Source organism: Struthio camelus, chromosome 18 (genome assembly GCF_040807025.1).
Source record: "Struthio camelus isolate bStrCam1 chromosome 18, bStrCam1.hap1, whole genome shotgun sequence".
In the NCBI taxonomy this organism is placed as follows: domain Eukaryota; kingdom Metazoa; phylum Chordata; class Aves; order Struthioniformes; family Struthionidae; genus Struthio; species Struthio camelus.
In genome coordinates, this window is record NC_090959.1 from 5,643,032 (window position 1) to 5,658,535 (window position 15,504).

At 44.4% G+C, this 15,504-nt stretch overlaps 1 long non-coding RNA gene across 1 annotated transcript in view; it reads right to left on the bottom strand.

Moving 5' to 3' along the window:
• The window catches only part of LOC138061491 (uncharacterized), a 29,000-nt gene extending 17,796 nt beyond the window's left edge, over positions 1-11,204 (bottom strand). The window contains exons 1-4 of the long non-coding RNA XR_011135286.1: positions 10,847-11,204; positions 10,255-10,311; positions 9,806-9,884; positions 5,494-5,560 (exon numbers count right to left, since the gene is read on the bottom strand). This is a non-coding gene — a long non-coding RNA (uncharacterized lncRNA). The remainder of the gene's footprint in view (positions 1-5,493; positions 5,561-9,805; positions 9,885-10,254; positions 10,312-10,846) is intronic.
• Positions 11,205-15,504: the final 4,300 nt, after the last annotated feature.

Consider the following 15,504-nt stretch of genomic DNA (forward strand, 5'->3'; position numbering starts at 1 on the left):
CTTTATATAGAGCCTAAAGCAGTGAAAGAAATTACTTGTGGTTTAGATGGGGATCTAGTTAGGAACAAAGTACCGTGGTGAATACAATGTGACAGGAAAGAACGAGTAAAGCTCCTGTCAGGAAAAGCCAAGCTTCTAATTAGTTTTCTACAGAACATCAATAAAATAATGACTAAATGGAGGCCAGGTAAAGCAATTCTTTTTAAAAAAAAAAACTTTTGTCAAAGTCTTCACAAGAAACTATTAAGGGGACTAAGTAGTCATGAGGTGAGATGCATAGCCCTGCCACGGATTAGGAAGGGACAAATGGCAGCGGCAGGCAGGACCTGGCAGCGATGATCATGGCGTGGATTGACAGCGCGGTGCTCCTCTGCCAAGAGTGTTCCTGGGACATAACCCCAGGGAGGCCAAATCCATAGGCGAACACAGAATTGCTGAGGCTGCCAACAGGTGGGGAGCAGTTGAAGAGATTCAGAGGCTCCCGTTCAAGCTCAGCTGGGCACGTGGCAAAGTAAAATTCACTTTCACCAATATGAAATCATACATCTAGAAAGGTATATTTTCAAACAATTAAGTCACAGCCCAGGAGTGAGCATAACTACTGCAGTTTGGAAGAACAAGCTCCCATTCATCAATAAAACCACATCTCCTTCCACCCCCTCCACTGCCTGGATGCTGTACGGACTGCATATTATTCCAGCCGCCAGTCAGATCCCAAAGGGATCGTGACCACCAGAAGATGGAAGAAACACCTTAGCTGTGTTAGAGATCTGCAGAGCCCCTGGTAAACACTTGCTGCACATTTAGAGCCCTATCTCCTGCTTGATTTTCCATGAATAAACCATGCTGCCCGTGCTGGTGCACCTCTTTTAAGCAGTGAAAACAAAGGAGCAGCAATGAGATGCATTCGGCTGCCTGACGTTCTGCACTTGTTGCCACAGACTGGTACTCAAGATGGGACCCACAAAGTCAATGTCTTCTAGCCACGCTGGTTGGAGCTTTGCTAGAAATCTCTTGTGTATGGAGAATCTCTCCCAGGTCTTTCCACCTGGGACATTTCCAGTTGCGTGATCAGCTACTGCCTCCCTTTGCTCTCCTAAACTAGGCTTTCCTTGGACAGTGGCAAAACCTGAGAGAGCTTCAGAGTGAAGATTGATGGTGAGTAATGTGCAATTTTATGAGACTGAATGTTTTTGCATATCCAGAGGTAAGAGGTCAGTGCACTACACAATGGCATTGTCAAGCCATCTGGATTAATTTAATAATAATGGCTTCCAAATGCTCCTGCATGGCAGACAGTGAATCCTTTCTAAATACTGCTTGCAGCGGACTGTGAAGCAAAGGAAGAAAAAAGTATATGGATTGTTAACTGCACTGCAGGTGACAAACAATAGCACCAAGCTCGCAAAGCCGTCTACAAACATTGACTAATTACTGCTGTTAAACACTCCTGTGAGCCAGGTACATATTTTGCAGTTGGCAGAACTTTAGCCACAGAGAACTTAAAAGATTTGTCCAAAACCATAAAAAAAGAATCAGTATCCCAAGGGTGATTAGAAGCTAAGGCATATATCTTAGCTTAAAATCCTATTGCCTCCCGCTAGAGGAGGTGGGACTCCAGGCACAGATCTTGTGTACAGCATCCAGCCCCTTCAAACCCATCCGATGCCCAGGAGGCAAGAAGTACAGCCTGCACCAGGTGGGGAAAAGATGCGCAGAGAGATGAAGTGACTTGTCAGGGTTTTAACTCTGATGGCACCAGCACCATTTCTGAACCAGGAGCCTTCCTTCAGCATTGCCAGTTCCTGCTCCTAGGGAAAGGGCTGTGACTGCCGTGTGGCTTGCTGAGAGCACCAGGCGACTAGCTACCTGGAGACAAAAGCGCTCGTGATTAACGCTACAAATGGTTGAGATGAAATAAAATATCATCATTAGCAGTGGACGCTGTATGGCTCAGCTTGATAAAATTAGCAGGCTGGAGACGAACAACACTGTGAATCACTTCTGAGCTAAAGACATAACACGACGACAGAAACGAATAGAGCCCTTATACTGGAAACATCAGGGCATAGATTTTAATTTAGAAGGGCTAAAAGTAAAAAAAAAAATAAAAAAAAATCATCTCAGTCTCACATTTCCAGGTCAGCATTTGACTTATTAACTTCTGCTTTGGTCACAGGCAAAAGAACCCTGAGATATAAATTCCGTGAGATCCTATGTAATGTAACATCCACAATACCTTAGCTGGAACTGGGTGGTCAGCACATCATAAACCAGTCTGCTTGTTTTCAGAGCAGAACAAAAATAATTCAGAATGTGGGGGGAAAAAAAAGTGTTAGGAGGACTGGAGTTATGGGTAGATAAGGAAATTTGCATTATCTCTACAAAAAGAGCAAACCTAGACCTTTTGGTTCAAGTTACTCTTATTTGAAAAGAAATACCAAAAAAATCCCAAATCCTCAAAGTGATGTCTCCCAGTCTAGCAACCTACGCACACAAAGCTGACTGCAACCTGGGGGTGCAGGGGATGTTCTAAAGCTGGCTGTTGTCCCCTTAGTTAGGCTGTGGCCCAACTTGCAGAAGTCTCAGGGGGAGAAGAGGCAATCCAGAGCTGAGCCCTGGGAAGACACGCGTCTCTGGTAGAGGCAGAAAGCTCCATGCAGACACACACTTGTGCCCCACAGAATGGCTCAGGCATCATTTCCCACGACAAGATGTGATGAGTAGGACCCACTTATCCCAGCATCCACCCGCTATCACTGCATGTGCCAGCACAGTGAGAGGGGGTAGGGTGGAACACAGAAGCCTACTGGAGTATGGCCTGCTCCCTCTCAGAGATCTTTTCTCAACCGCTTTTTCCTTTGCCAGACTAACTCAAGCTGGTATTTTCTCTGCCAGGTCACTTCTAGGTGGAAAAAAAAAAAAAAAAGAAAACAAAACAAAAAGAAAAGGTAGACTACTTCATCTTCCACTTTGGAAAGCTTTTTAATAGAATTTTTGACAATGGGTAAACTAATCCAATGCATATGTTTGTCTCAGTACCTCTTGGCTAGTTGTAGCACGCTGCTCTAACCTCTCTTGGTTATCTTGTCTGTCTTCCTCACCCTCTCTGAGCCCCCAGCACCTGGGATCCTCAGTCCCCTTCCAGTCCATAAGCAGGCTGGTTGCACCTGCAAGTACTTGAACTCACCAAGTTTCAAACAAGTAGCCCAACTTTCCACGGACCTCTGCTTTTTCTGATGCTCAGCCTCACAAATCCAAGCCACACTCCACGCACTGTAGCAGCTGCCCAAGTTGCACAGAGCATCATTTTTTACAGGGTTGGTAAAGTTGCTCGTCTATCTGGAAGGGGCATCAAAAAATATCTTCACTTAATAATCAGACTTAATCTCTTTAAGTTTGCTGAAGTCACTTTTCCAGGGCCTTAGGCTAAAATCAATCTTAAAAGTGTTGTGAAGCTGTACAGTGGTAGTTAGATAATTTATTATTCCATAACTGTGGGTCTTAATCTAATTAGAGATCATATCTAGGCTTCGCTTCAACTTCTATTTAGTTTTCTATTTTTACTTGCAAACATCCACAAAGAAATGACATTGTAAGCGGAGGAGATGGAAATTATGCTGTGCTTTTCCTGCCACACTGCCATATTTAACTCCATATTCAGCTATCAAAGACCGAGAAACAAGGGAACAGCAGCAATGAACATGAATCTCTGCTTTTGTGTGGAGATGGAACAGATCTCAGCACGCAACTGTTCTGCAGTCATGCAAAACACAGTCTGTTCCCGTACCCTAATGAGGGACACTCTGCATGCAAAACCATCCTGTGCGAGTGACCATCTGCTCTAAAGACCTCCAGGGTGAAGACGCCACCTCTTTCTCATTTAATCTTCCCCAGTGATCAACTAATCTGTGGCCTTTGGTTTCATTTTGGGCCCGCTCTCTCCATGGGAGCTCATCCTCCCTCCAGCTTCTCTGTATAACACTCACTACACACTAACTCTTCACCAGCCAAGAGAGCAAGGTCCAGACTAATAAGCATTTGCAGAGCTTGAAAAACCACAGGAATACACTTCCACATTCAACTTGAAGGGAGAAACCAAGGGAACTGTGTCCAAACACAACCTTGTCCTTCCCCTGAACCTCAGCTTTACCATCCAGCCCTCTGTTTGCACAGCTGTGGGGTTTGCATCACCATCAGGTAAATGCATTGTTTGACGTGTCATTTGCCTGGGACTGCAGCTTAGAGATGGTCCTCTCCCCACAGGACTGCAGACATCAGTCACTGAGTTGCCACACTCCAGCTGGACACCCATTCCGCTTGAAAATGGTACCATACCCTGAGGGGATCCTAGAGGCAGTGCACAATTCATTTCTTTAAAATATCTAGAGGTATCTCTCAGAGCCTGTCAGAAGCCTGAAATAAGTACTAGAGCTGCAATAAACCAAGAGTAGAACAAAAAAAAACAAACTCATGGCATATATCAACATAATCATTGGGGTAGCATGGAAACAAACTTACTTTCCTCTGCAGTAGCTAATCTAACATTTATTTTCTTCCTCTGAAACAGAAGTAATCATTTAAAGGATATCAACATCTGTTCCACTGAGGCAGAAGCCTGCAGAGCTTTTGGATTAGCTAAATGGTCCCAGCCGAGGCTCGGAAGGGAGCCTGGAGCCAAAGGCTAGCCAGATGCACCTCTCCTGGCTTCCTCACCGCAACAAGATGGTAGCCTCCAAGTTCAGCTTCTCAAAAGGAGGGACTAACCTACCCTCAGAATCATCCCTGTTAATCACGACAAGGACCAACAACAGAGGAAACCACGGAATTAAAGTACAAGCTTTGCTCCTCCACAGCAGAGAATGAAGGCAAGGAACAAAGGAAGGTTTCTACTACCATGTCTCACACTCGGACAAACAGCAGGCAGGTCCTGAGTCATCCACTCTGTTGTACAAAAAGGTATCCAGGCTTGTTTGTTCTGCCTGCAATCTCAGCTGAGAACCAGTAAGATCCTCACCTTTGGAGGGGAGCACTTAATCTTTGTTGATTAAGCAGCTGTGCATCAGACCTACTTTGTTTTAATGGCATGACCTGGATCTGTTTGGGCAAGAAAAGTCTGGCTCCCAGCCAAGCTTGTGGCTTGTTTTAGAAAGATGTGGTGCGCGTCCTCGGAAGATCAGCCTTTTCTAGGAAAAAGGCTAAAAAAATTATTTTGATCGTTTTGAAAATGGTAGTTCAAGTTTCTGCCAGCCTATGCTTTCTAAAAGCAAAGGGACTTCCAAATGCAAAAAATATTCAACAGCTGCCTTTTACCCACAGTTTCCTCAGTTTGGGGAAAAAAGTAAATACACGCGATTAAAAGACACACATGTTCAACATCAGCAGATACCTCATCCAAAAGAAAGTGAGCCTCCTTTTAGGGCCATGTGGTCTTGAGAGCTTTCCTACCCACATTACTAGGGATAAGAGAAAAAAAAGACAACCAATACTTACAGGAGGACAGCCAGCTGTGCTGCCCACCACAAGGTCACCCAGTATCTTCATTTACTGCTCTCCCCTCCTGCAAAAGGAATGCCAGTTAGCAGGAGACCTCTGGGTTTCTCCTGTAGCTCTTGGAATCTGCATCTAGGATGCTTGAAGGGGACACTACGCCTCCGCGTTTCACTCCGCGTTCCTCCCCTCTTCCATAGCTTCTGTACCTTCTCTATCAGCAAGCTCTTTCAGAGCTCTGCAGACCCTCTGGGTTTAACAGCTTTTGGCCTGTTAGAATAAGCACATGCTATTTCTGCATGTTCTCCCGGGCCTTTGAAAGCACAATGTGGTTATACCTGCATCACTGGATTTCCTCTCACCCGCTACCCCTCCAGGAACAAGAAGAAATCAGGTTGCAGGAAAGAGCTCACAGTAGCACTTTTGAGAAAGGAACTGCTGGTTTACGCCTTCCCAGATAGTAATCACAAGTTCTTCTTTTTCTCAGTTGTTCTAACCACTATACATAGCAACAACACCACTATTGGAAAATTTGCTGCTTTTCTGAGTTTGCCAGTCTCTCTCACCCTTCCTTAGTCCTCTGCTCTCTCCCCGTGGAGGAGGAGATGTCCTGTTCTCTACACTTACTGTAAGCGCAGCGCTGTCCACCTGCGTAATAATGAAAAGTGAAGCAGTAACTCATCTGCTTTGTGCAAAGGCCTTTGTCCCCCTTTGCTCTCACTGCTGAATTGAAATTTGCTGGGGACATCAGGCCACTTTCTTTAATAGGGCACCAGGGGAATGAATTGCACTACTAACAGTGTTGCTCCACTCCCTAAAGCGTTGAAGAACCCAGGAGCTCTGGATTACAAAAGCCTGTAATCTTCTTGGCTTGCAAGAGGATACCAAACCTGTACTCCAATCGAATAGTGCTACAACTGGCATCGGCTTTCGTTAAATGAGAAACTGAAAGCGGAATATTAAGAAAGGATCCTTGGCCTATTTTAAGCATGATAGATACCTGTCATACATTTTGGGCCATGTGACATATATATGGCCACACGGGCACTGCTACTAAGGCACTCTTAGCATCCTACACAATCTTTTTTAAAGAGACAGCTAAATCTATGCATTCATAACTCAGAAGTGTCCTTCATGAACATCTATTCATATATATTGGCATCCAACTGGGCACATAAAATTAAGCACTTGCTTAACTAGGGCAAACTTGGGAAGACAATCAAGTTAATGCCAAGACACAGGCTACAGAGTCTGATCCACAACCCCTAAAAGTCATGGAAGTTCTTTCTTTCCCTTAAGTGTGAAAAATGGTCCCCTCAAGAGTACCAGCTGACATAACTTCAGCAATGTGAGCTCCTGCTGCCCTGTCAGAGGTTACCACTCATTACCTACAGCAGAAAGGACCAGGTACCATGCCTCTCCTCCTACAGCTCCCAGCCCCGTGTGTTAGCTAATGCTAACCCTCACTTGGCCAAGAGAGCTGCTCCTCCCAGCAAAAATCACCAGCTGCCCCTCAGAAGTTTACACCTGGATTTCTTCAGCAAAGGCTAGCCCTGTAGATAGGATGGGCCCATGCAAGAGTAATTTGACTTAAAGGAAAAGAAAACAACTGCACAGCTGTGCAGATGGAAACAATGAGAAGTTGTCCAAAAATCTGCTGTGAAAGTTCAGCTGACTTATGACTAATCATTGCAGCTTCCCTTTGCCATGGGACTCACATTAATTATCACAAAATGAGGAAGGGCTTGATCCAGCTCTCCTCTGAGTCACTCAGGGAAAGAAAAAATAAATTTATTAGCTTCTATTTTCTTCACTACCTCTCCAAAATCTCATAACAGCTAGAAATTCAGATCGAAAAATATGACACACTCCAATTTCCCTTGATTTAATTTCCTCAAGCTGACTAATTTAATTGCAATATTTGCCTGGTACCCTGAGTTCTGCCTTCTCACTCTCTTCCTGTTGCTGAAACCTGCTCCCCAGTCCTGTTCCCTAAGCTTAAATCTGCACAGATGTTTCCAAATTTGTATTTGTTAGAGACTAATTACCCTCATTCCCTGGTGGATCATTCCATAGGGATCAGATCTTCCATTTTGCAATCACAGATGTAACACACACATACACACACCATGTGCTTATCTAAAAGAGGTTGAGTAATTAGGTATCTCAAAAAGGATAAATCGTTTGATGTTAGAGGGAGATTAAAAATGAAATCTGGATGATTTTTTTTTTAATCTTCCATGTGATATGACCCTGAAAGGTATAACCGGTTAGCAAAGCTACTGGAGCAAAATTAAGATTCAGCTTAGCCGCTGAGAACTCAAATAACATCAAGGTGAGACGACATTTTAAGAGTCCAAAGAATAAAAAGCTTTTAGTGGATTTCAGACTCTATCTTTCCCCTTTGTTATACTTTTCAGTTTGGAAATAATAAAAAATAGTGGCAGCAGTGGAACTATAACTCAAAATGAGGTCATACTTTTAGGTAGGCAAGAAAGAGAGAAGCTGTTTTATTCTTTGAAGGCATCTACTCCCTCTCCCACCACCGTAAATCGAGTGAGTTCTTTTTTAGCAAGGCAAAGGTGATCAGATTTCGAATCAAGGAGGCTGGGAATCTGCACTCGGCAACGCAGCTGTGGATCCACCCGTGCCCCGGGACACCAGCCCTACCTCTGCTTCGCCCCCCGCTCCCAGCACGCAGCTCCCAGCAGAAAGAGCATTACAAATCCATCCCCTTCACTGAATTTTATGTCTTAATGCGGCAAGTTCATCAGGGAGGAGCGGTACAAATATGAGCAAAGTCCTTGAGTTGGAGGTGAGTTCCTATGTGAGTGAAGTGCTTTACATGTATATATTTCCTCATTCAGGGCTTTAGCGCTAGACTGTCAAAGGTAAGAGTGAGTGATCGCCAATATCTTTGGAGATCTACAGCAAACAAGCCTTTAGGGACAGGATACTCTTCCAATTACTAGTAATCAAAGATCCCACAGCATTTTTTACAGGATCGAACAGGCCTGTTTCATTGCATTCTGCACATTGGTGTGGCAACAGAGAGGGCAGAAAAGGGAACAAAGGGCAAATCTTTCTCCCAACATTTCAGCATCCCCCCGTTGTATTTCAGGCACACTCAAACACCATTTCTTTAGTGGAATACACTTTCCTCTGCGGTTTCTGCTGCGCAGCCCTGCCCTGACCTGTTGCTGCAGGGTGCTCTGTGGTTCCCGTCCCCCCAGCTGTATAAGAAAGGATTCCCTGCTGTGGGCTCCTATGGGTGCTGCCACCCAGCGTGAGCTCACGTCACCAGACCCATCCTCTCTTTTCCCACAGGTTGTCCCAGATCTGCCCCATCTAGCAGGCCGCTGCCACCCCCCACTTGTCCCCAGCCGTCTCTAGAAGGCTTTGGTTTTTTGCCACACTATATTTACTTGCAGGCAAATTGCACGTAGAGCCTGAGCTGAAAGACTGCATCATCACGAGCTCTCAGCTGAGGGTGGCAGCCGCCTGTTGTGTTCTGTCCGCTACGATGGGAGAGGCACTGCCACTTGCTCTCTCGTGCCCTGCTCGAAGTAGCCCCGCTCAGTGGAAGCCTCTTGGCACCAGGAGAATCAGCACTGGTGGTGCTGGTCTGTCTATCAAAGGCAACAGCAGAAGGAAGCAGAGGAGCTGTTTTAAGAGTCTGAGTCGAACACGAATGGAAAACTCTCTGTAGCATTTGCCCAATCCTGAAAAGGACATCACTGCACCAAGGAAATTAGGATTCTTTAGTTATTCAGCTTGGCTTCTGAATAAGAACAAAAAGCTGGAAATTACTCATAATAATATTCATTATTATTTTGTTTACAGAGCCAGCCAACCTGCAAGCTTAGAACGGGCCCTGCAGAGACCTACCAGCAGTACTGCTCAGGCCCAGACCTTTCAAATCCTGCATAACTTAAACATAGGTGCATGTCTAGCAGCTTGGCACTGGCTTTAGCTTTCATATAATTTACTCATGAGACAATTGCTCACGCACACACTCATTACTGTATCTCTATTCCCATGCAAACCCCGGAATGCCTCACTACACGCCAAGCCTTAAATGCTGAAGACTTTTACACTAGTTGTAATGCTACCGGCACGGCACTGGTAGCAGAACTGTCAGACTTTGAACCAAAGGTCTGAAGGTTTGAGACCTCAATAACAGCCTCTAGGTCATCGCAGCTCTGACTGTCTTGATGACTTCTCAAAATGAACGTTATTCTTGACCGGAAACAGGTTGCATGGAAAACAAAGGAAGGAAGGGTTTACACCACATAAATTACTCTTCTCCTCGTACCTGCAGCTCTTTCACTCTTGGTAGCCATTCTGCTGAAAGCTGGCTATTCCACATGAAGAGAAACTTGCTCTTCTTTGCCCTGAATGGAAACGCAAAATCTGTTGTTTTTTTTTTTTTTTTTTAAATTGTGAAACACATTTCCAAAGGGAAGAAAAAGAATCTCATATCAACTGACATGTTTCTGTTCAGTTTTGGCTCTTGCTTAGTCTCTCCCCCCTTTTATGTGTTTTTTAAATAAAAGGTTATTTCAAACTAAAAATATCAAAACCTGTCATTCAAATCCAGTCAAAGTAGGGCTTTCCGAAATACTACCTTTTATCCTACTAAGTTAAATTGTCACATCAATACCCTTTCTGCATGCTGCACACATACTGAAAAATATTATTTCACTGAAATACGATCTTCCAATGTAAATCTTTTTCAAAGAAAAATTCAAACCTGTTACAAACCTGCTATTTGGCACAAGCAATCGGCTGGGGCGGAGACAGTACAGAGACAGTAGACTTCTGCAAAGGATAAGAACAGCAAAAAGTGGAGTTTAGGAAGAGAAGCGCCACATGCTGACTCTTTGTCAGTTTTGTAGTAATACACTAATACTGCACCAAATAGTTACTAGAGCATCACGCTTTATAAAACAACACTGAAGTCTTTATACTGTGGCATAAAAGTCTTTATACTGTGGCATAAAACTAGAGCCTGGGGCAGTTTTCCTCCGCTCTCAGATGTTGTGCTCAGCCAGTCTCCCTTGCGGGTCCATCTCTTAGGCAGGCCAGGCCACTACCAATTTCGGCGCAGGCAGGAGGGCTCAGCTGTGCCCAACAGCAGTGCACCCAACCCAGCTGCCTTTCTCTGCTCCTCCTCTCCACCTCAAAGGCCTCCCCCAAAAAGGGAAAAAAAATCATCAAGACGTCCCAGAAGGCAGCAGCTGGCAACATTTGAAAGGCTGAGATTCCTTGCCAAGTAGCGATTGTGGCCAGTATGTACCCTGATGCAAGAGGAACGGATCTACCTTGCCGGCTGCAGAGGTATAAATGACAGTACCGTCACGGGCAGTACAGCAGGGTCAGTACTCTGAGCTTTCTCTTCACTTCTCTTGGTTCAGCCCCAGGGGAAGCACTCATATAGGTAAGGAACTATTTAGTTCTGCCATGGCCTTGAATTTACTAGCAAGGATCTTCTGTTGAGAAAAAGTTATTTCAGTTAGTATGTAAGGCAGAGGACTGACTGAGTCATGACAAAAGGCATTGCTCAACACAATCAGATCTTCACTATTTACGTAGGTCTCAGTGGTTACGCTTCTCCGCACTTCTCTTTCTCTCAATATTCTTCAGTTAAAAAAGATTCTGTTTTATTGACATCAAAGTGGTTTGAAAAAACACTCCTTTCTGTCTGTTCCCATTGGGAAATTCTGAAATGACATGACAACATCTTGTTTGAAATTCAGTTCAGGATTTCATTTCAGATTTGCAAAATTTTAGCTGTAATTCTGTCCTACAGATTTTTTTTTTCATTTTATGATGCGTTCATTATAACTTATAATACATGTTACTATGACAAGTTCTACCATGACACAACACATGACTTGAAACACTGTTTTTCTATTTATTTTTAAATTATTAGGTACAGCAGATAGTAACACTCCTAGAACAAAACATCTCCTGTTTGTTCCAATGAAGCAAGCTGACACTTAGATCAAAGTGTTGCCTGCTTGAAAACTGTCAAACCATTTCATTGCAAAGTCGATAGGAAGCACTTTGAAAAGCAGGAAAAACAAGATGTTTCTAATCAGCAAGCTAAACCTCAGCCATCCTTAACGCAAGCAAGAAAAACGTGAGTATGATTTGTTTAACAGGTTGTCATAGTATCTACCGTTATCAGTGAAATCGTTATTAACAAAGTGTCACAAAATGATATTGAAATAAGAAAGAGATAGAAGTAAATCTAAAGTGTCAGAGTTCCAAAGTGAAAATTCTTCCAGCCAATTCGAGAGATTTGTTTTCATTTGAAAAGTTACGGGACTTTGAGCATGGCAGCACGTTTTTCCTTCCTGACCTTGCCACAAGGAGTGGAAGGCCACCCGCCTGGCCTGAGCGTCGGGGACCTGCCAGGGCATTACGGTCCAGCAAGGACTTTCTGCCATCTCCAGCTTCACTCCAGCACAGTCCCTCCCTTCCAACCCACCTGCCCTTCAATCTTAAATGGCAGTATTAAAAGGCACCAAATACAAACTTTCCCCACGGAGAAAGAGCCTGGTAAGGACAACGTCCTGGGCCATAGAGAGGAAAAAAAATATAGACTGTTTCAAATGGCTAAAGGCAATAAGGGTGACGTGGAGGAACAGGACACACCTTTAGGGGAAAAAAAGCATCAAGTCATACACTGATATATAGTTTTTAAAGGAACCTGAATAATAACAAAAAAGAGAAAAATTAACTCAAATTAGTAATAACATAATGACCAAAGAAAGCGTTCCTCCATTACTCAGCAGAGCTCAGCTACCAACCAACACTGCAAACGTTAATGCTTCACTGCTAAAAATGATGGATTCCTCTGTATAGCTACTAGTCATTAATGGTGACAAAAAGGCAAGAACTCAGACTACAAGGCAGGGGCAATTGTCTAGGAGATATTCATATAAATTACATGTTTTCAAATCAGCTGGGTCTGCTGAGATTCACGGCCAGGTACCTAGAAGTGGCAGAAGCAATCTCCGGGCTGTTAGTGTTTATCTTTGAAAACCCAGGGACTGCGGCAAGTCCCAGAAGAATGGAGAACGGCAAACAGAGAGGGAAATTACAGGCCAGTCAGCTTAACTTCAATTCCCAGAAAAAATATTGGAACAAATCATCAAACAAACACTTCCTAAGCACCTGGAAGATAACAAGGCAGTGAGGAACAGCAAACACAAGTTTGTCAAGAAGAAATTATGTCGAGCCAATCTAATATTTTCCTATGACAGGGTAGCAGGACTCGTGGAAAGGGAGAAGCAGTAGCTGTCATATGTGATGACCTCAGCAAGGCTTTTGATACCGTCTTACACGATATTGTTTTAAGCGAGCCACAGAAGCATGGTTGGGCAATGTCGTTATGCTTGAGGTAGAAAAAAACATACTCGGGAAGTAGCTTTCAAGAATTTTCCATAAAACTAGGGGGTCATATCAGTTGGCATTACGTGAGGATTTGCCCTGGGCCATGATTAGGCATTACTTTCACCATTTGACCTGGGTGAAGCAAAAATGGCTGGAGACAGCATCAAATGGGGCAGCATCACAAGGGATAGGAGCCGAGGAGCATTTTAACCAGTCTCGAGAAATGAGAAGAATGCTCCAAAGCAGCAGCAGGCTGCAGCCACCCTGCTGCCGGACGGGGGCAAGCTCAGAGGGAACCAGCAGGAACAGCCACAAACTGAGAAGGGGCAACTGGGAGGTAAAAAGAAGGAGCGGGACTTCACTTAAAAGAGAGGTATGCATCCGAAGGTCAAGCCTTCTTTTAGATTTTTACTTTTCTTGAGGGGAAAAAAAGCCCTCTTGGCAGGAAGCACCACACTCGGAATTATTAGTGACTCTTGAAAACACTACCTCTGAGCACAGGCTGATTAGTTCTCCGCGCTGCGCGCTGCGGTACAGAGTCGTTCTGGCGCCTAACGAAGACGCTGCCGATCAGAAAATACAAAATGCTTCCATGACATCCACGATAATCCGAGTCCATTTAAAAAGAAAAGCAGAACATCGACATTTTCCAACCTCCCAAAAAATCTTTGGGCCAGTAATGAGGCACTTGTCATTGTCACGCAGAGCCAAAGCTGCCAATTTTCACTTCACATTGATTTCTTTAAAATATCACCTACAGACTGTGCCCTTGGAGGAATAAAAAGGATATTGATACAACATAGGAGCCAGGAGCAGTTACGCCAGAAGGTTAGCAAGGATTATTTGTGTGAGGCAGCGTCAACCTTAGAGACGCTGTTAGAAATAGCAGAAAGCAAGAAATCGTGAAGCACTCGGGTCTGGCAGCACAGCAACGCGCTCTCAGGAGCGGACGCAGCCCACGCCGCTGCAGCCACGGGAGCCAAAAAAGGGTGAAAGCAAAGCAGAGGTGAGGGGAGGATCTGGGATCCTCCTGCTCCGCAGCAAGGGCGGCCCCGGACCACAGTGCGGAAGCACCGACAGCAGGATCCAGCCAGCCCCAAGCAAGCGCAGCCGCCTCGGTTTCCCTAACGGCAGGGCGCTATAAATCCTCCAGCTCAAAGGCATAAACCAATCACCTGCTTGTATAGTCAGGAATAAATTCCCCCCATGAGAAAGTATTAATCATCTGGCCAGGTACTCCAAGTGATGTGTTCACACACAGCCTCCAAAAACAGCGCAGGCCAAACCAGGATGCAGAACTAAATTTAACTTTTTTAGTCCTTTTTTTTTTTTTTTGACTGCCCAGTCTGCAGGGTCTTGAAAAAAAAAAGTACAACTCATAGAGAGGAACATTTTGCCTTTATTCTGGGACTTCATGACACGTCCCTGTCTCACTCTTGACCCCACATCAACTCTATTTCCTTAAAAGCAGATTTTCCCTAAGCCAGGACTCCCAGAAAGATGCTAGAAAAGCAGAGGTGATGCCCTCCTGAAACTGCAGACAGCCTGAAATAAAAACTCCAAGAAATTTTAACTACCCATTCATTTTACATCTTTTATCTGAAAACAAAGACAGACACAACAGTAGAGCCCAACCTGGAGCGAGTGCAAAATCCCACATTGCTTTCTTTCAGCGGCCCTGGATAACACAGGAAGTACTGGAGCTTTGTCAGCCCTTTGCCTTCTACTGAAAACCCGCAAGGGAGCCACACACACTGGGGAATCTGGGTCCCCATCTTCGCGTTTCTTTAACCAAGCTTACCATATTTCTTATCGGCCTTCGCAGAGCACCCTTCATTCACAGCCTTGGAAGAAGCATTGCACTGAGCACAACACCTTAGCTGAGTAACTGCAAATCCAGAGATCAAGTTCCCAGAGTTTCTCCTGATTTACAACAGCATATGTGTGCTGAATCTAATCCAAAGTTAAGGGTAAAGTCTAAGTTTCTGGCCCAGGTTTGTACTTCCTTGTATTTTATTTATACTTCTATTTGCTACCTTTCTATCCCAACAGGGTCACAGCAACTCCCAGCTTTGCATTAAGTGAGTCACTAATACCAGGCACACGCTGTTCATGTTCTCGTCTTCTCTCCCATGCTAAAAGCACTCCGGATCCTGCTCTCGGCCGCCCTGTTGCAAATCTCATAACTCATCTGACTTCCCTACTGTAATGCCCAGGCTACAACAGCAGAGATAAGGCTGCAACCTGGCTCAGCCAATGCAAAACAGATGCAAAATGCAATCTCAAGGGCAACATGGGGAAGAATTCAGATTGACAGCATTTTATCCCCACCTAGCACAGGTATAAATGACTCCAGGTGGAGCAAGGCAAACAAGACTCAAGCCATAGAAGGAGACTGCTGAACTGCTGAGGTTTATCTCTGTTCATCCATAGCTTACCGAGTTCCTCTTACAATGATTGCCTAGAGCTTGTGCTGGGTAGAATTTAAACTGCTGTTGGCTGTATGGCATATTAATAATTAAAATATATGGGACAATATATCAGATATATTTAAAGTAGTGCAAACTTGCCACACTTATGATATTTTAAAATGGATGGCACCTGCTTTAA